At 47.3% G+C, this 19517-nt stretch overlaps 1 protein-coding gene across 1 annotated transcript in view; it reads right to left on the bottom strand.

The window, feature by feature from the left end:
- The window catches only part of WWOX (WW domain containing oxidoreductase), a 977998-nt gene that overhangs the window by 585737 nt on the left and 372744 nt on the right, over positions 1-19517 (bottom strand). The gene's annotated exons all lie outside the window — the stretch shown is intronic.

Below are 19517 nucleotides of genomic sequence, written 5' to 3'. Positions count from 1 at the left end.
CATTAAGAAGGAAAGACAGAAAATGAAAGCGTTTGGAGCTTATTATCTTTGCTTCTTGCAGAAATGCCTTCACTGAATTACGATTCAGGGTTATCCCAGTTTCGGAGGCTGATGGAAGAACTGTCTATTCAAAATGCATTTCTGTGTCTTGTATAAAATCACGGCGGAGTACGACTTCGCCCTCCAGATCACCCAGGCCTCGCGTGTGGACCTGTGAGGGAGGCGCTTGTTCAACGTCAGGGAAAGCGTTCACCTCCGCCTAGTGGCTTGTGCTACACAGTTTGCATTCCCTGACAATCGCAGGCAACACAGTTTGCTTCGGGCCTTACCTGTAAGGCAACCTGGGACCAAAGTCAAGGCCCAAGCCGAGAAACAGTTTTACCGTAAGTTCCAGCAACGACTACTGTGCCTTCTTCATAGTGTCTCTCTTTTTTCTTCTAATTTTCAGACTTGGCATCATATTATATGTCCTCCAACTTGAGGAACGCAGAGTCCTTCACTTCATACGAAGTCACGAGCCCATCCTTACCAAGGACCCACATGTAGGAAGTTGGTGCCAGAGCATCATTGCATAGGGCCATCTAGCCGGTATCGTTTATGGAGGGCCTGAGACGCCCTGATGGCGATTCGTCCTAGCCCACATTTTGCATCCTGAAATGTTTGGTGCCAGAGGAAATGTGAAAGATTTCCCTGGGAAGCATTCCTTGAGAAAAATCATGAAAATTAAACATAGGTGGATAGTGGCAGGTGGGGGGCCTGGGGGGAGGGGGTCTGCCTATTCACACTTTTTCTGTCCTCTGTTTAGAGAAACCCTCGGGTAACTGGCTTCAAGCAAGATGTCCGTGCATGAAAACGGTCCCACCAGCCCTTGACTGATTCTTCGAAACAAAACAAAACAAAAACTTTGACTACGTTTTGTTCTTTCATATTAGAGAAGTAACACATGTTCACAAAAGAAGAGAAATTAGAGGCGAAGGGAAGGAAAAAGCACAAATGGTAAGAAGTAAGAAGCTGAGCGCTTTCTGAGCTCCTAGATCCGGGCCCAATCCACTCACATATCAGCCTGGGAGGCAGGGAAAATCACGAGTGTCACACAGCACATCACCTAAGGACTTAGGCGTGTACCAGCGTGAGCTCACTTATCCAATGTCCCATCTCTCAGCTGGTTAGCGGTGGAGGCAGAATTTGAATCTGTGGCTATTTGACAAATTCCTTACCTTCACCCTGAAGAACTAAACGACACCTATGTAGCCGGCCCCACGGTAGGTATCTCGGTGTGTATTTTTTTTCAGTCACCTTCTGTGCGCGTACCTATGCGTGTGTCTGTGTGTCACAAAAGTAGACGAATATGGTACATGCAATTTTGTAAGCTGCTTTGTCACTTAAATTTCTCCAAATACATTGAGTTCTCTACAGATTTTCAAAGGCCTCTGGAAGTCTAAATTAATGACATCTACTCACCACCCCTCCATCTCAGCTGACCATGACCAACTGTCTGTTCGTGGCGGACATAACTCTCATACAGATTTCTCCTGGATAAAATAAATATGAGCTCATAGGAACTCACTGCTCAGGAAGGGAATCAGAAGCCCAGAGTATGGCTACTCTCCACAGATGTGGACACAGACACGTTCCATGGTCAGAGACATGGACACAGACATGTTCCATGGTCAGAGGCCCATAGTGAATAGCAGCATGAAAGAAGGTTGGCAAACGGCCTCTTGCTTGTATGTCAAAAACAAAGCCAATTCTTTCCTCCTTTTACCCAAAATCAGTGGATCTCACGAACACCAATTATACCCACGACACGGACTGTGATCTATTTACAAGCACTGAGTGTGTGTGACTATCATGCACAACACATATGTGCACAGCGAGGCTACCATCACACTTGGAACCAGAGCTCAGAATCAAGATTGCTCATAAATGAATAAACGACTCCCTTAACAACTGACGTGGATAAAGCACGCATCTGTGATTCTTTTTTACTGTGGTTCTTTGCTGTAGGGCATTAATCCTGCGTAACATTCTGTGGTTACTGCTTGTGGTTTTTTTTCTACCATACCTACATGGATGAATACAACCCACCCCCAGACAGACAGTGACCATGGATCGGAAGCCAGAGAACCTGTGTTTTTGGAAAAAGGAACGAGGACTGTTGATTCTGCTTCTGAGACTGGATGTGTGGCTTGTAGCAAGTATGTGCGTGTGTGTGTGTGTGCCTACACATGTGTGTGCATGTGTGCGTGTGTGTGCACGTGTGCGCGTGTGTGCACATGCGTGCGAGTGCATGTGCACGTGTGTGGTATGTTGTAAGTGAAAGTCACAAATACTGGGAACTGGGAAAGCCCTTGTTTAAATGTAGTGCAGCGTTATAAATTTATATTGGATCTGATCCTATCTATGAAGGGAGAGTCAAATGCTCAATAGAGGTGCATTAATCGCAAGATAAAGAAAACGAACACATTCTAGCGTCAAGTGTAAATGCTCAGGGGGCCATCGCCTGTGTTAGATTATCTATCGCACTTCACCCCGACATTAGCATTAGTAATTAGCAGCTGCCTCTCTTTAGAGGGACGGCATAGTTTGGTGAAGTGTAGAAATTCCATCTCCCGGGGGCCACTGCCAGTACAATCTGCACAGACTTGGCGGGTGTGCATCTGTCCGTACGCGGAAGAGAGTTTAGAAATTTGAAATAATGCCTCTGTGTGCACCTTTAAATATAACGTCTTTGGACCCGAAGTCCTACTTCTGTCAACAAGAATTAACGAAATATCTTGCACTTATTCTGTGCCCAATTCTCATCAATGCAGAATGGCTTAATGGAAGAGAAATGTGCTCTTTAAAATTCCACTGTACCTTCTCCCCCTAAATAATGCTCTAAGTTTTCTTTCCAGAACTACAGTAGGTTCTGTGACAAGTGCACCTACTACATGCCAAGCAGAGAGGCAGAGCGCTGGGTATTATCACCAATTATTTCAATTATTAAGCCTCAGAAAACTCCTTTAGGGGGAGAACAGTGCTCACCGAGGCTCAGAAACGCGTTGCCACATCACAGACCTACCGTGATCTTGTCTACGCACCTAATTAGAAATCCAAACGCTGCCATTCATGTCAGCCCTGACGTATGGAGCACCTACTATGTGTGCCTTCCTGAGAAGGTCCAGGAAAATCGATGAAACCGTTGCGGTTAATAGGGGTACTAGCTTCTTAAATATCACACAACGCAAAACGATCATTTCTATCTCGAAATGCTTCTGTGGTCTCCCAACTGCCTCCTTACCCGGGCCCCTTTCCCCATTCACCCCCCGGCTGGGGAAGGGCAGAGTTTGCTTGCTGTCCAAAGCGACTATTTCAGGTAATGGAAGAAATTGCAGCAGAAGAAACATATAAACAAGGTAAGTTTTCAAATGCATCTCTTAGGTACTATTCAGGACAAAATGAACGGAAATAAACAATCCTCCAATATCAGGTGACATATTTTATACTCTTTCGCCCCGTGTTTTAGGAAGGGAGCAGAAAGAAAAACGCTCCTAAATCAGGGTTTCAAAAATCAGCTGCTGGGATGAGAAAGAAGATTAACCCGGTCCCTTAACAATCAAATTTATGACTAGTAAAGGGTTATGAAAGATTCTATCTCCATGTCAGACGTAGGAAACACAGTCTTCGGAGCCATATAATGATACACGGCAGCCTGAGCGATAAGCTCGGGGAAGGGAGTGAGCGGTTCAAGAGTTCAGAGCGTGTTCGCCGGAAAGGTGTTCAGTTAAGGAGAGGGACCGGCTCCAGACAAAGGCACGGAAAGGTCATCTTTAGAGTCCGTTCGTCTTCATTACAGCGGGCGAGCCTGTGGTGGGAGCACACACACCGCGACTGGACCCGCACACCACGACGAGGATGAAGAGGACGCTCAACAAAAGTGAACACACAGCGCGCTGGCGGTGGTGGCCTCGTACCGCCATCTGGCCTTCCCGGTGCGGGCCCGGCCGCCCGAAACACATGCGACAGGAACGGGTCCCCCCAACCTCACCCCTACCTTCTTCTTCTTCTTTTTTTTTTTTTTTTTTTGGTGTGAGTGATAGATTAATTAAAGATTACAATCTATCTTCTTCTTCGAAGGCCAGAGAATTCGACTTGCAATCAGCAACTTAATTTTCTTTCAGGTAACTGCCAAACTTAAATTCATTCTCCCAAATAAAATAACATCCCTCATCCGCGCAGCTCAAGATTCCATGTCCCAGGAAGACCGTGTTCCTGATGTGCCCTGCAACTCAACCCTCATCTTCCAGTTTTCAGGAATTGGGGGGAAAGGTGAATTGCATTTACTGATTATCAGCAGGCTGCTGAGAGAGAGAGCAGTGCTGTTGCAGTGGGAAAGAAAGCCCCGACCTGCACCTGGGACAGCGTTCTGCGGGAGACAGAGGCCAAGGGCTTGCCGTTCTGGGGTGCGCTCACGTGGCCGACGAGTCTCATCGTCCCTCCGAGCTCATGCAAAACCAGCTGTCCTGACCCGGCCTCCTCACCACTCAAAAGGCAACCCAGCTCAGTCTCTGCCTGTCCCTCACCCCCACGTGCACTGTGGCAATGGGGGCCCAGGTACAACCCCAGTTCCCAAAGAACCGTAACAACAGCAAAACTGAAACTCCCCACCCTTGCTTGTGCATGAGTATGGGCTTTAACTTGCAGGTGTATTTCTAGCTGCAAGTGACGTGGTTTAGCCCCGGCATGGCAGCAAGAGAAAAAATGAGTCACAACGGTGATGAGGAGGATGAGGACAACAACCACAGCTGGCTGGGCTGAAAGGCAGCAGGTATGGCAGGTATGGGCTCAGCATCCATAGTCAGGGAGAAAATCAGCCCTATCTTAGGTCAGGTTATATCTTCCTAACCTTCCAACTACCCTCCTGGAGATGTACACCACGTATCACCAGGGTGTTTTGGGATTAAGGATTAAGTTAGTTTATAGATGGATAGACAGATGGTGAATGCATGGACAGACAGATGGATGGATGGAATGCCAGAAGGGGGGATGTTTGGAGGGAGGGAGGGAGGAAGGAAAGAAGGGAGGAAAGAAGGGAGGAAAGAAGGGAGAAAGGAAGGGAGAAAGGAAGGGAGGAAGGAGGGAAGGAAGGGAGGAAGGAAGGAGGAAGGGAAGGAAGGGAGAAAGGAAGGAAGGAGGGAAGGAAGGAAGGGAGAAAGGAAGGAAGGAGGGAAGGAAGGGAGATAGGAAGGAAGGAGGGAGGGAAGAAAGGAAGAAAGGAAGAAAGGAAAAATGGAAGGAGGGAAGGAGGGAGAGAAGGAAGGAAGAAAAGAAGGAAGGGATAAAGGAAGGAAGGAAGGAGGGAGAGAAGGAAGGGAGAAAGGAAGGAAGGAAGGAGGGAGGAAAGGAAGGAAGGAAGGAGGGAAGGAAGGAAGGAGGGAAGGAAGGGAGGAAGGAGGGAGGGAAGGAAGGAAGAAAAGGAAGAAAGGAGGGAAGGAGGGAGGAAAGGAAGGAAGGAAGGAGGGAAGGAAGGAACGAGGGAAGGAAGGGAGGAAGGAGGGAGGGAAGGAAGGAAGAAAAGAAGGAAGGGATAAAGGAAGGAAGGAACGAAAGAGGGAAGGGAGGAAGGAAGAAAAGGAAGGAGGGAAGGAGGGAGGAAAGGAAGGAGGGAAGGAGGGAGGAAAGGAAGGAAGGAAGGAGGGAAGGAAGGAGGGAGGGAAGGAAGGAGGGAAGGAAGGGAGGAAGGAGGGAGGGAGGGAAGGAAGGAAGGGAGAAAGGAAGGAAGGAGGAAAGGAGGGAGAGAAGGAAGAAAGGAAAGAAGGAAGGGAGAAAGGAAGGAAGGAGGGAGGGAAGGAAGGAAGGAAGGAAAAAAAGGAAGGAAGGAAGGAGAGAAGGAGGGAGGGAAGGAAGGAAGGAAAAAAAGAAGGAAGGAAGGAAGGAAGGAAGGAGGGAGGGAAGGAAGGAGGGAGGGAAGGAAGGAGGGAAGGAGGGAAGAAGAGAGGAAAAGAAGGAAGGGAGAAAGGAAGGAAGGAGGGAAGGAAGGGAGGAAGGAGGGAAGAAAGGAAGGAGGAAGGGAAGGAAGGGAGAAAGGAAGGAAGGAAGGAGGGAAAGAAGGAAGGAGGGAAGGAGGGAAGGAAGGAGGGAAGGAAGGAGGAAAGGAAGGAGGGAGGAAAGGAGGGAAGGAAGGAGGGAGGGAGGGAGGGAAGGAGGGAGGGAGGGAGGAAGGAAGGAAGGAAGGAAGGGAGGGAGGGAGGGAGGGAGGAGGCAGGAGGGAGGATATGGACACGGGTATTTAGAAGCCCTGGCCTACAGTTAGTACACAGCACGTGCTCAACAGAAGGCTTCTGTTGTCACACTGAGCGGCCTGACCACACTACGGAGACAGGGAAATTACGAGAAAAAATAATACACGTAAGCCTCTCCCTCATCATGTCGTCAGCCTCCCCTCCTCTCCCTTCCCCATCCGGTCACAGGCCTGGGAAGCCAGGCCTCAGCAGGCTAGGCAGGTACAAGCCTGGTCTGGGTGAGGTCGCACGAGCGGGGCGGGCTCCAAAGGCACTGTCCTTGGCCGCTGTGCGCGCCGGGATGTGTACTGGCAGCGGGACGTTGCAGGAAGGGAAAAGAATCAGAGCGAGCCTGAAGCAGGGAGTGAACGCACAGCTGCATTCAAGGGTCACGTGGGCGGCCGACTGGTCAAAGGACAAAAGGCTGCAACCTCTCCGACCAGCCGGCCACCTGGGCCCACCGGGGGCAGCTTCCCCACGGGACTTGATCACCCTCCTTCTGGAAAGCCATCGTGAACTCATTCGGCTGAGGACCTCGGACCCTGAAATCCACTGTCGGTGAGAACACAGTCCCACGACGGAGAAGACACTTACAGTAAAAGCTTAATTCAGGTGGGACAGAAGGGAGAACGGTGCCAAATAATACCCAATGAGGTTTCCAGATGCAGGCATGCGCCCTGGGAGAGAACGTCGTCCAAAAGTCACACTCGAGATCACGCGGCACGTGTTTCAAACTTCACAACGGCAGCACTAGCCAGCTTTTGACGAAGGCCCACTGGATGCAAGGCAGAGCTTGCAAGGCGCTTCCCAGATGCTAGCTCCGAACACCGAGCGACTTCGTCAGGGCTCCCGCTGCCGCTACCAAGGGTGTGGAGAGCTGACACCTACCGGACGCTCAGTACTCACCAGGCACTGCGTCAGGCACTCTGCCAGCAGGAATTCACGACCGATTCTCAACCAACCATCCCCACCCTACCAGTGAGGAAACTGAGTCCTAGAAAGCCTAATCCTCGCTCGAGGTCACACCTCCGAACGCAGTAGAGGCGGGCTGCCTCCAGCCCACGTCTGATCTTGTTCTGTGTCTGCCACAGCTGCCAAAGGAAGTCGCATGTCGGAACCGCTGAAGGCACGCGGGAGCGAAGCCCATATGCGTCATGGTTCCAGGGAAGGGGAGATCACATCAACCTCCCTTACTGAACAACAACCTGAATGAGGACGCCAGCGAGGTAGGCCTTCGCTTCAAAAGTGATCCAAACGTCTGTGGCATGAGACCCAGATGAAGTCTCACTCCCGCGGGGCCGATAAGGTCCCCTCGCCCTCAGTTTCAAGGTGGGGAGAGGGCAGGGCTCTCTCCGCACACCGCATTCCTGTCCTGACTCCTCTTTGGAGAAACGGAGTCCTACCATTAGCTTCCGCTGGGGCTGCTCTAGGACACGGAGACGGAGAAAGTAGGGAGTGATTCCCCATACCATCCACCTCCCGGACTCAGAAAGGGGGCCAGGGGGGACCTAATCCAGCCTCGGTCTCTCTCCATCACCGACCACTCAGACTCTGACGGCAGAGGCAGAAGTGACAGGTGATGTTATCTCCCTGAACAGACCTTGTCTGTCTGCGACCTCTGCTCGTGGTGTGCAGACAAGCTTCATAGAGGGCTGTCTCAACACAGGGAGAGAGAGAAAGAATGAGACATAAACTAGCTTTGCAACTTCTGTAGTTGACATGAACTTGGGGGTGTCTATCTATAGTCACAACATAAAGCAATACTGTAGGGCATTCTCCCAAATAAGTGCTTTTGAGATAACTACTGTTTAGACCAAAGGGTAGAGACAAGTGGCGCCCGTCTAGGGCCATCAGCCCCCCCACCGGTGCTCCCTTCTAAGATTCCGGGATGCTTTTTTGTGTTTTTGGCCATTGGCTTTGTCCTCTTCCACCCCTGGGTCCAATCATGCCAAAACTCTCATTTTCAAAATTTTCCTTTTTTACTGGTAGAGATTGAATGCTGTGGACATCTAAATCAAAATGGAGTCTCCAGGATGTGGAGAAACGGGAACCCTCTTGCACTGTTGGTGGGAATGCAAACTGGTGCAGCCACTCTGGAAAACAGTGTGGAGGTTCCTCAGAAAATTAAAAATAGACCTACCCTACGACCCAGCAATAGCACTGCTAGGAATTTACCCAAGGGATACAGGAGTACTGATGCATAGGGGCACTTGGACCCCAATGTTTACAGCAGCACTCTCAACAATAGCCAAATTGTGGAAAGAGCCTAAATGTCCATCCACTGATGAATGGATAAAGAAGTTGTGGTTTATATACACAATGGAGTACTACGTGGCAATGAGAAAGAATGAAATATGGCCCTTTGTAGCAACGTGGATGGAACTGGAGAGTGTGATACTAAGTGAAATAAGCCATACAGAGAAAGACAGATACCATATGTTTTCACTCTTATGTGGATCCTGAGAAACTTAACAGAAACCCATGGGGGAGGGGAAGGAAAAAAAAAAAGAGAGGTTAGAGTGGGAGAGAGCCAAAGCATAAGAGACTCTTAAAAACTGAGAACGGGGGCACCTGGGTGGCTCAGTCGGTTGGGCGTCCGACTTCAGCTCAGGTCATGATCTCGCGGTCCATGAGTTCGAGCCCCGCATCGGGCTCTGGGCTGATGGCTCAGAGCCTGGAGCCTGCTTCCGATTCTGTGTCTCCCTGTCTCTCTGCCCCTCCCCCGTTCATGCTCTGTCTCTGTCTCAAAAATAAATAAAAAACGTTAAAAATAAAAAAAAAATTAAAAAAAAAACAAAAAACTGAGAACGAACTGAGGGCTGATGGGGGGTGGGGGGGGTGGGGGGGGTGGGGGGGTGGGGGGGTGGGAGGGAGGGAGGGGAGGGTGGGTGATGGGTACTGAGGAGGGCACCTTTTGGGATGAGCACTGGGTGTTGTATGGAAACCAATTTGACAATAAATTTTATATACTGAAAAAAAAAAAAATGGAGTCTCCAGGGAAAATACAATCGTCGACTTTCACCATGAGTCTCTTGAGGGCTTTTCGTGGGTTGTGTCAAGGAGGCCTCAGGATTTCAAAACACAAGCAGGATTTATAGTGACAAAGAACAGCTAGTGTTTGTTGAACACCTATACTGCGCCAGGTGCTGTGCAAGCCTACTTGTTCTGACCGGTTGACTTAATCCTGAGGAAGACAGGAGTTTTCATTGTTGATACTGGAGCAGCCTCAGAAAAGGCAAGCCTCCTGCCCCAGGGCACACAGCCAATACCTCTAGGATGTCCACACTGCACATAGCTGGTTAGTTCTCAACTCCTTCTAACTCAGGGATTCAACAATTCTCCTATCCATTTTCCCAGTATGACTTGAATTAGAATGCTGGCTTGCATCCCTCTTTCTAAGAACTCTCTTAGTGTTCACCTTTTAATTTGGGCAAATATTTGTAGGGCTACTATTTGGTATCTGGCCTTATACCCACACCTGGGGAGTCTAGCTATTAACAACACTGATGCACACTTGCCCCTAGTGGGGCTCCTGGAGAAGACAGACACATAGACAAATGGGATGATCAAGCACGCTAACAGCGATGGGGATCTAGAAAATTCTGAGGGAATGTTCAGGAGCAGCATCGAACTTCGTTCTCCAAGAGCAAAGAAGGCTTTCGGAAGAAGTCACATTGAAGCTGAGACCCAAGGACGAGGGGGAGATAATGTGGACAAAGGGCAACTTCCAAGCGGAAAAACCACAGATCTGCCGTTCAGAAGGACCCATGATCCTACCTCACTAGAAGTCTCCCACTAGAAGCCTTCAAGCTCACCTTAGAAAATCTCTTAGAAAACGTACTCGCTTTGCTACTGATTCATTTGGAATCCCAGATACCAACGTACAGGATGAGGACAGAGCCCTCTGTATGTTCAAAAAGGGGGAAGGGCCAAATGCCGGGTCACAAGGCAATGAGCTCCCTGCCACTGGGGCCACCCGGTCCAGGACTGCCTCACCCACAGTCCACAAACTGGTGTTCACGGACCCCGAGAAACCAACAGCCTGCCAGAGAAAAGGCACGCTTTACCTCAGTCCCTCTCCCTGGCTCATTTTCCACATAGAGTAGATGGATAATGACAACCAGTGTTGAGTCCAAACCATGTGGTTCAAGTATCCTGTGTCCTGGTGATCTTGTCTGTTTTGAAGACAAATTTTAGAAAATGGGATGGATGGATTCTCAGTGAGTACGGCAAACGTTTGATCAATGTGGCAGAGCAGGGACCTGAAGTTATAACCCCTGGCAAGAACTGCCAGTGCGGATATTCTCTGTTGCCAAATATGGGCAGAACCCATGAGCATTTGGCAACCAAATGAACAGAGGGACAATTAGTATCCTCTTAAGAAAATTAAACAGGCTAAGCCAGGATATGCACCTGTATCGATTGCCCACCATTTCTTCATGGAGGTGTCTAAATGGAATGCCCCCCATCTCCCAAAGTTTTATCTCAGCATGGCCACAGAATCACCTGGTGAGATCTGAAAAAGTAGACAGCTAAGTCCCAAGTCCAGGAGAGTTTGCCTCAAAAGATCCAGATGGGAATGGGGAAATCTGCATTTCTAACAAGCACCTCTCCAGGACTGTGATTCCGACTTAAATCCAAGTTCAACAGACATTGCCAGAGTTCAAGGTCATTTTCTTTGAAAGGCGCAGGGTGGGAGGGCAATGAGCATTTTGACTGATACTCTTTGCACTTTGAAGTGTTCTTTTGATTAGCATGTATTAATTTGATTGCATTGCAAGCATATCTTTTTAAAGTATTTAATGTGTACACCCACAATTTACAGTACTGTGCTGGGCATTTCACACTTCACAACACTTTCTCCTCAAACAAAATAACCTCAGGAAGCCTCTCTGGATAGGTGAGTCACAAAAATATTCCAGGACTCCTTGACTGACCACTAAGACAGGTCTGGCCTAGCGTTACCCATGGTAAACGTCTGCAAAACATTCTTCCCGTGGTTGACCTGGGGAATGAGAGGCTGATAGATCAATGTATTACTTCGGCCATGCTTTGTTCATTTGAGGAAAGGACAATGTGTTTTGAAAACATAAATGTGCATCACAGTAAATCCAGACTTAGACCATGTCTCTTTGAAATCAGCTACTGAACACTCATGTGTATTCTGCTGGTAATTTTGTCCAAAGGAACACCTACATGTGCAACCTAAACTGAAATCCATTACTTGATTTTGCCCGGAGAGTTCATGAGAGCAAGTAGGTCTGGACAATAAGAGACTGACAGAGTTGCTTTAATTGGCAGGTTTTCTGATTTTCCAACTTCACCCATTTGGGAAAAATTAGAATTGGGAGCAAAACACACATTAGTTTTGGGGAGTGAGATAATGATGTCTTAGATAAGATAGTAATATCCATAATCACATTTTTTATTATTTGCAACAAACAGGCTGCAGAATTTAAACACTGGAACCATCCTGACTGAAGGGAGGTCTGGGAAAGGGTTTGCCTCCAGTGTCATCCTCAGGAAAAACAAAGAGGAAAATACTCGTGAAATGATCCATCCTGGAGAGTGATGATTCTGTCCTTGCTTTTGCTGTCCCTCAAGGCAAATTCCCAGAATTGCTGAACGTCCAAGTTTACATTTAGCCTGGGAAGCCAAACTGAGATCTTTGTTTTAGTTTGCCTCATTTCTGGCTACCAGCATTGTGAGAACCCAGGAAGTATCTCCACCCAACGTACACCAAGACTCATGAGACATGAAACTCCAAAGAATCACGCCAAATGGAAATGCCATCTACAGTAATGAAAGTGAGACGATTAATTGGGAGGGGATTAAGAGCGTGCACAGGTTTGGAACTTGGATGGTGAGTGTCTGAGCCTGTTTTCTTGCCTGTTGACCGGGAGGGGGGTTAAATGAGATAGTGTGCTGCAAAATGCTTAGCATTTTGAGTAGTACAGAATAGTATAAGCAGTCTATGATATTAAAAATTATCATCATCGCTATCTGGATCAGCAGCTAGATGCAGAAATTGTCCAGCTGAATTTCACAGGGGGAAGAATTTCAGATCTCCATGTGGAGACAGCCACAAAACTCTTAACATTAAGAGAGATTTCTGAAGCTGCGACTAGCATCGCATGTTGGTTTTGCTTCAACACGTGCCTTGGCAGGGCACAGAACTGTGTTTCAGGATAGCTGGTGGCCTTTAGACTCCCAGGTATGTTACAGTATGCACTTAAAACCATTCTGAGAAGTCGTATTCAGACTGCCTGCCTGCCAGGGAACAGAACAACAAAACAAGCAAACCAAACACGAAACAAAACAGAAACAAAACAAACCTAAGAACCCCTGTGCCAAATAGTTCAACAGACCCACTCACCTCAAGGAGGCTGTTAAGATGCATTTGATGAAGAGCCACTCAGTATCACTGATTTTCATTGAAAGTTATACGATGGAAAGACCTTGTCTAAGCGGCTGACTCTTCGTCCGCAATTCATCCGCAATGTGAGGAAGCTGGGAGCCTCAGACACCGCCTGGTCCCCAGGTTGTCTGGCTTCTGCGGATCCCCAACGCTGGACAGGAAGACTCAGCCGTTGAAACACACACAGGCCTTTTCATTCTCCTCAAACCCCTAACTAAAGTTCATTTTCGCAAGCCAAATTTAAAAATCAATTAATAAATTACGACTGCCAAAGAATGCTAAAAAGCCCAAAGGCACCTAAGAAATGCTTAGAAGAAACAACAAAGCATTAAGCCCGAGATAAATGGGTTTGCTGTGTGTTTACTGTAATGTTGACTTAGTATCCCAAAGCAAAAATTCTCTTACCTCCACTTACCACTACTTTGTATGATAATAGCAGCATTAATTTTAAAATGATCATGAATCAATCATGAAATCTGACTCTTGTTTTTACTGGCAACAAAACACTCTAATTAGCACCTTGAATAAGAGGGCTTTCTAGGTAGGCATTGGTGAGAGCAATCTTCTGCTGTTAATTCTTCGCTAATTACGCCTAGTAAACGAGATGGAAATGGCAGTGGGCTGTGTTAACATCTCCACCCCTCCCAGTTCCTAGTCCCACGGCGTAACCACCTTGAATCTTTCACAATGGGACACAGCAGAGTTTCTCGACACGGGCACCGCTGGCATTTTGTGGTGAGGGCGTTCCTGTGCGTTTAGGATGTGTAACAGCATCCCTGACCTCCACCCTCTAGACGCCCGGCAGCACCTTCCCTCCAGCGCCCCCCAACCCCAGAGGCGACAACCTCATCTGTCTCTACACAGTGCCGAATGTCCCGCGGCAAGCAAAACCACCCCGACCGAAGACCAGTGCACTGAAGAGTAACCCCCCCCGCGTTGGGTTATTACAAAGATTCAACATACTTTGTTAAAGGCCCAGCCTGCCGGGAGGTGCACAGCGTGACTGACACACACATGGTTAAATGCAGTAAAAACTGCTCAATCCAAGGGGATACAAACCAGATGGAAAAGACACTCCTGCCACCAACTTGAGTCAATGCTGTCCTCAGTTCCTGCAGTCTTTCATCCCTCCAGAGCAGGGTTTTGGTTTTTTTCGTTGTTTTGTCTTCTTAAATCAACTTTGTTGAAGTATCATTTACATATAATAAGCTGCATCCATTTAAAGCATAGAGTCTCCATGTGTTTTGACAAATGTTTACACATGAACCTCACCAAGAGCAGGAGGGGCTCACGTTTTGATTTGCTTCAAACTCACTTTGAAATAAGAAGAGACCACATACTACAGTTTTCATCAAAAGCTTTTCCATTCAATTCACAAGCTTGTGATTTGGCCTCCCGGAAGCCGTGATCTGGAAACGCTCCCCATTAGTACTGCGCGGGAGTGAGCTTTCCTGGGACCCAGGGCCGGTGCGGTGACACAGGGCCCCGTGCTTGGGGCTCAGAGCTCGTCACTCACTACGCTGTAATTCTTACAACTTTAGGTCTGAGTTTGTGCTTTGGGAGTGAAGTCTGGCGGAACGGAGGAGCAGGTGCTGGGGCCTGAGAGTCTCGGCTCAGGTGTCTATCTGCCCCGCCCCCAACACTGCCCAGCTAGGATGGATTCTCAGCCACCTGCTCTCTGCCCACTGGCACCTTGGGCCAAGCCAGCCTTTCCCTCTCAGCCCGTACACCTTGAGACCACTGTCACCTTCAACCTAGGTTTCCTCAGCAGGGACACCAGCCTCCCCCTGTTGCCCTGCATTCCTGGCGGGGACCTAGGCATGGCTGTGGGAAAGGATGGAGGTCACGAAAGCCTGCAGTCCTCCCCAGCCCTGGGCTGGCAGGACCCTAGCGCACCGGGCTGGTGACTGGAGAAACAGACTTGTGTGCACCCTGAACCAGGTCCCAAGTGTGTCCCACAGTGAAGGTTGCAATCATTTGGGGGATACCTGTCCGCTCAAGATTGGGGTGGTGGGCCCAGGAGAGGAAACATGAACTTCTCTGTCCCTTGCTGGAGCCTCACATTTTCATTTTGCACTCTGTCTGCATATTATACAGTCTTGCTGGGACCTTTCCCATTTCAACGTGTACCTTCGGCGAGCCACTTGCATTAGAGCCCGTGCACTGGCATCCTTGTTCATGACGGTCAGAGGAAAGATGTCTCAGGGCCGCCATGCTTCCTAGTGGAAGGATCCAGAACCACCCGCACCTTCAAGGCCATCAGATCAGCAGGAGCCCGAAGCAATGCCTACTTCTCTCTCCTTCCACCCGCCCCCTTCCAGGACTGATGGAATGGGGCCCCTCCTCTGGGTGCTCTGAGCCCACTCCTCTCTTCCAGGTAGCTCCAGAACAACACGTTAATGACCAGGGCCGTGGATGCACCAACATACTGCTGTGGATGCTCTTTCATCAAAATTATAAGAGGCAGAATGGCCTACTAGATGTCAGAGGCAGATCAGACGATACATGTGTTTTACGACCATAAAATATAATGTTCCAATCAAATGATAAATCATGCTTATATGATTTTTATATCACCGTTTGGAAGGAAAAGAATTACACTTTTTCCCCCCCCTCAGACCTTTTTCTTAAAGCAGTGCTGATCTTCCTAAAGCTTCGGGTGACTCTCAAACCGTGGACGCCCTGGGTCAGAGACACCACAACTGGGGACGAACTGGCTGGGGACGAACTGGGAGAAGAAGAGGAGGAGTTGTTTGAAGCAGGGTCTGCCCCTGGCTCCAGGCTCCGGACAGCAAAAGTCTCTCTCCAGCACACCGCTGCCCTTGCTCCCTCTTGGGTCCCAGGGGTAGAGAAGATTGTTTAAAAAGAGAGAAAAGGGGTTTTCTTCATCAATGCCCCCTACAAAATGTGCTGGAGGCTCCAAAGCATTTTGCGCCTCAATTCTGATTATAAACTAAGAACCACAAGAACTATTTCTTGCAGGCAAATATTTTCTATTTGGCTTTCTATTAAAAAAATGCGTATTATCAGAAGACATTAAGCAACCTGTGTATTTTAACCTCCGTTAATAGACGTTACATATTATTTCTTAAAATGCTAGTAATTCATTAGCTAAGTGACAAATGTGGAATCAATTAAATTTTACTAATTAAGTTGGATTATAACGAAGAGAGATGGAGAAGGAAGTGTCTGATGGAAAATAGTTTTAAACAACAGCAACAACAAGATCATACACGGCTGCATTGTCCATAATGTCTGGTTCCCACGGCAGGCGTGGTTATGACAGTTTCCCTTAAAAACCAACAATAACAGTACCTTAGCAATAAAAATGGTAACTTTATAAAGAGAAGGAAGCCCAAAGAAGGGAATCAACTCAAGTGCATCAGAGATTTACAAAGTGAGGTTTACAGGCTAAGAACACAGTTCACGTTATTTGATGTTGACTTGATAACCACGCAAATTGGAATTGCCACAATTTAATGAAAGTTCCCGTGTGAAACACAAGAAATACAGACCTAAGTGAATTGTGCTTGAGTATGGTAGCAAATGTGAATAAAATACTCAAGGAAAGAAAAAAAAAACCCACTGGTATTTCTTACAGAGGTGCTGTGTTCTTACCTGCAATTTCTTGCCCACACTCTCCCGTTCCTGACTGTATTCTGGGCCTCTCATGACAGCCTGGCCTCCTGCAGGGAATGTGCATGCAGCTGTTTCCTGATGCCCCCGAGGGTCATGTTCCCATAAATCAGACGCCCCCATGCTGGACACCATGTATGAAGGAACACGTAACGTATTTCTATAAAGAAGACGCGCTGTGATGTGCTAAAGTCATTTCCACTTACTGAAGGCCATCACGTTACGAAAAACAAAAAAGTCTTTTCACCCATGATGAAGAAAATATATTATGTAAAAATAGCTCTTCCCCACCACCCCCCCATTCAGACTGTCCGGTGGGAATTAAAATACCACCACCCGGATATAGAATACAAGCATTTAAAATGCACAAGGACAGACTAGGGTTGCTACTAAGCCAGTGACCTTCAGCTCCCCAAACATTTATGATTCAGTAATTACCGGATGGTATTATTACTGATGCCTCTGCTGCTTCCTCTCTCTTAGAACCGTCTGAATACAGTGGGGTGAGTGGGATTCTCAGCATCTGCTGGGGGCTACCGTATCCAGTCTGTCGCTGTCTACTCAATCACCTTGAACTTATACATAATGGTATATATTAAACACTACAAAATTAGCAGTTTGGGCCCTTTGGTTTAGATATGCGGCTTTAAATGAAGGTAGTAATTCTTACCATTATTATTACTAGAGTCAATAAATACAGATCGGCAAGCCACTGCTCAAAAAGGGATTTCGCACTTGATTTCTGCTCGTACCAGTGTTATATTTTAACCCTATCAGATATTCGATTCAGACACCTGACTTTATTATCCTGAGCTCTCGACTTGTAACCTTGCCTGTACTTTTTACCAAAGCTAGCAGGAGCATCTCATCTGCTCAATTACTTATTAGTGTTGCTATAGAATACCATTTCCTCTTGCGGCTGATAAAATATTAATCAAAAACAGGAACTGAGCGATTTCCCAGTGTAGATGTCTTCTAATGGTAATACAGGGAGTCAAAGAGAAATCTGGAGGTCATATAATAGCTTCTGAAGAAGGCAAAGAAGAGTGACATCGGAGTAGAAGAAGAGATTACAGGCAGAGCTCAGGGGCTGGGTGAGTTATCGCCCTTCTGCACAGAGGGAAAGTTCCAGAAATGCGAATGGAGGGGACTGGTTCGAAGAAGCTAGGTCTCAGAGACACTCAAAGAATAAAGTTTGTGTTTTTCTGTAATACAGAGTGGGCCTTCAGTAAACCAGAATGCTATCTTCAGTTAACCAGAATTTCTGAGTTGTTGCTCCAACCCTCATATTTCAACTCCTTCCAGGTCTCGTGAATCTACTTCCTGCCTTACCCAAGACAGCATGGAAAGGACGAGTGACTCTCAGAACAACTTCTGAATATTGGAAAATGCCCTTTATGGCTTCCCTTCTCCTCTGGTCTCCTCTGTGTGGAAAAAACATGGGCCTCAGACATAGACAGCCGTTGGTTTGTAACCCACACTACCACTCACCACAAGGCGACTTGTTGGCAAAGTACTTAACCTCTCCGAACCTCAGGTCCTTGGAAATTTGCATAATTTGCTGTGGGTTTCAAATGCTCGCTTTCCCCATCTCCAGTACCCAAACTATATACACATCAATAAAACACAGACAAATATCCACATCCCCTACAAACTAACCATCGCCAGCCACACACACACACACACACACACACACACACACACACACACACACACCAGTTTTCAGAGATGCAGAATTCAGGGTAAATTGCATTTTCGTGTGGGCTTATTATATTGTAAAAAGTGAGGTTCTTTTATTTTTTTAATGTTTATTTATTTCGAGAGAGAGAATGAGAGGGGAGAGAGAGAGCATGGGACAGACAGAGAGAAAGGGAGAGGGAGAATCCCAAGCAGGCTCTGCACTGTCAGCACAAAGCCTGATGTAGGGCTCGATCTCACAACAGTGAGATCATGACCTGAGTATACACAGTCGGACGCTTAACAGACTAAGTCACCCAGGTGCCCTGAGGTTTTTTCCCTTAAAGCATTGACTCAACACTACCTAATACTTTGAGAAGAACTCTTTAAGGTAGGCCTCCTAACAATACCAACAAAATAATCTGAAAACCAATATGATGACTCCCATTCTTTGGGTAACACTTATTCAGAGTCTGTGTTACATATACTAATACATTTAATCTATTAACCTGTATGACAGCCCTGTCACACAAATAGAAGAACTCAGTCCAGTTTTTAAAAAGGAGGCCTGAACAGTAGATGGATGACTCGCCCAATCTTGCTCGGCCCGTAGACAGTAACACCAGAACGTGAACTTGGACCGTGCCTCATAACTAGCTCTGTCTCTCCCATGTTCCCCCAGGCTGGTTTCTCCGGAAGCATCTCCATCACAGGCCATTCTTCTCCATGAAAAAGTTATGTTCTACAAAAAACAGGAGCCAACGGTAAGCTAGCTACTTCCTAATACCGGGTGCAAAATAGGTGTGCATAACTCGTGGCCTTCCCACCTGCTTCTTCATCCCCAAATATTGGAATCCAACGACTTCCAGACATTAAAATCAATTAATACTGTGCTATGCTGGTCAAATGACTCTTTTTAATGTGTGTTCTCTTAATTACCATCCACTTTTACATGTAAAAAATTTGCTCTCAGTTGACTGTTTCTATCAAGATTTTTGGCTCTCTTCAGCACAATCCATTAGATTGATAAAAATCCATTTTACAAATGTAGAGTCTGGCCCAGCAATCCCACACCTGGGAATCCATCCCACAGAAATAAAAGCATCAGTCTGACTATGAACAAAGATGCTCATTGTCTCCCCACTTGAGGCCAGGTGGGAGCGCAGGCAGAAACCTTTAGAATCCAAATGAATGCCCTTTAACACATTCAGTATGCAGAAGAAGTGCATGAATCATGGTATATCTGCATCATGGAATATCATGCTATAGTCAGACGAGAAAAGAAAGATACAGAACAGCATGCAAAGAAGGAGTCCGTGTGCAATCAAGCAAAACTACCAGAAAGGCGACCTCTCAAAAGCCCCAAATACATATCTGGGCGTATATGTGCGTGTACACCCATATGTAGGAGACACATAAAATACGAGGGTAAAAAAATCTTTCGGAAGGCACTTATGAAGTTGCTAGTATGTTTTACCTTAGTTAGTAGAGGGGTTTGGTGCGGGGAGGGGGAGACACAGAGG

This window comes from Panthera tigris, chromosome E2, assembly GCF_018350195.1.
Source record: "Panthera tigris isolate Pti1 chromosome E2, P.tigris_Pti1_mat1.1, whole genome shotgun sequence".
NCBI lineage: Eukaryota > Metazoa > Chordata > Mammalia > Carnivora > Felidae > Panthera > Panthera tigris.
Note: the sequence above shows the minus strand (reverse complement) of the source record. Positions and strands in the feature narration are given on the sequence as shown.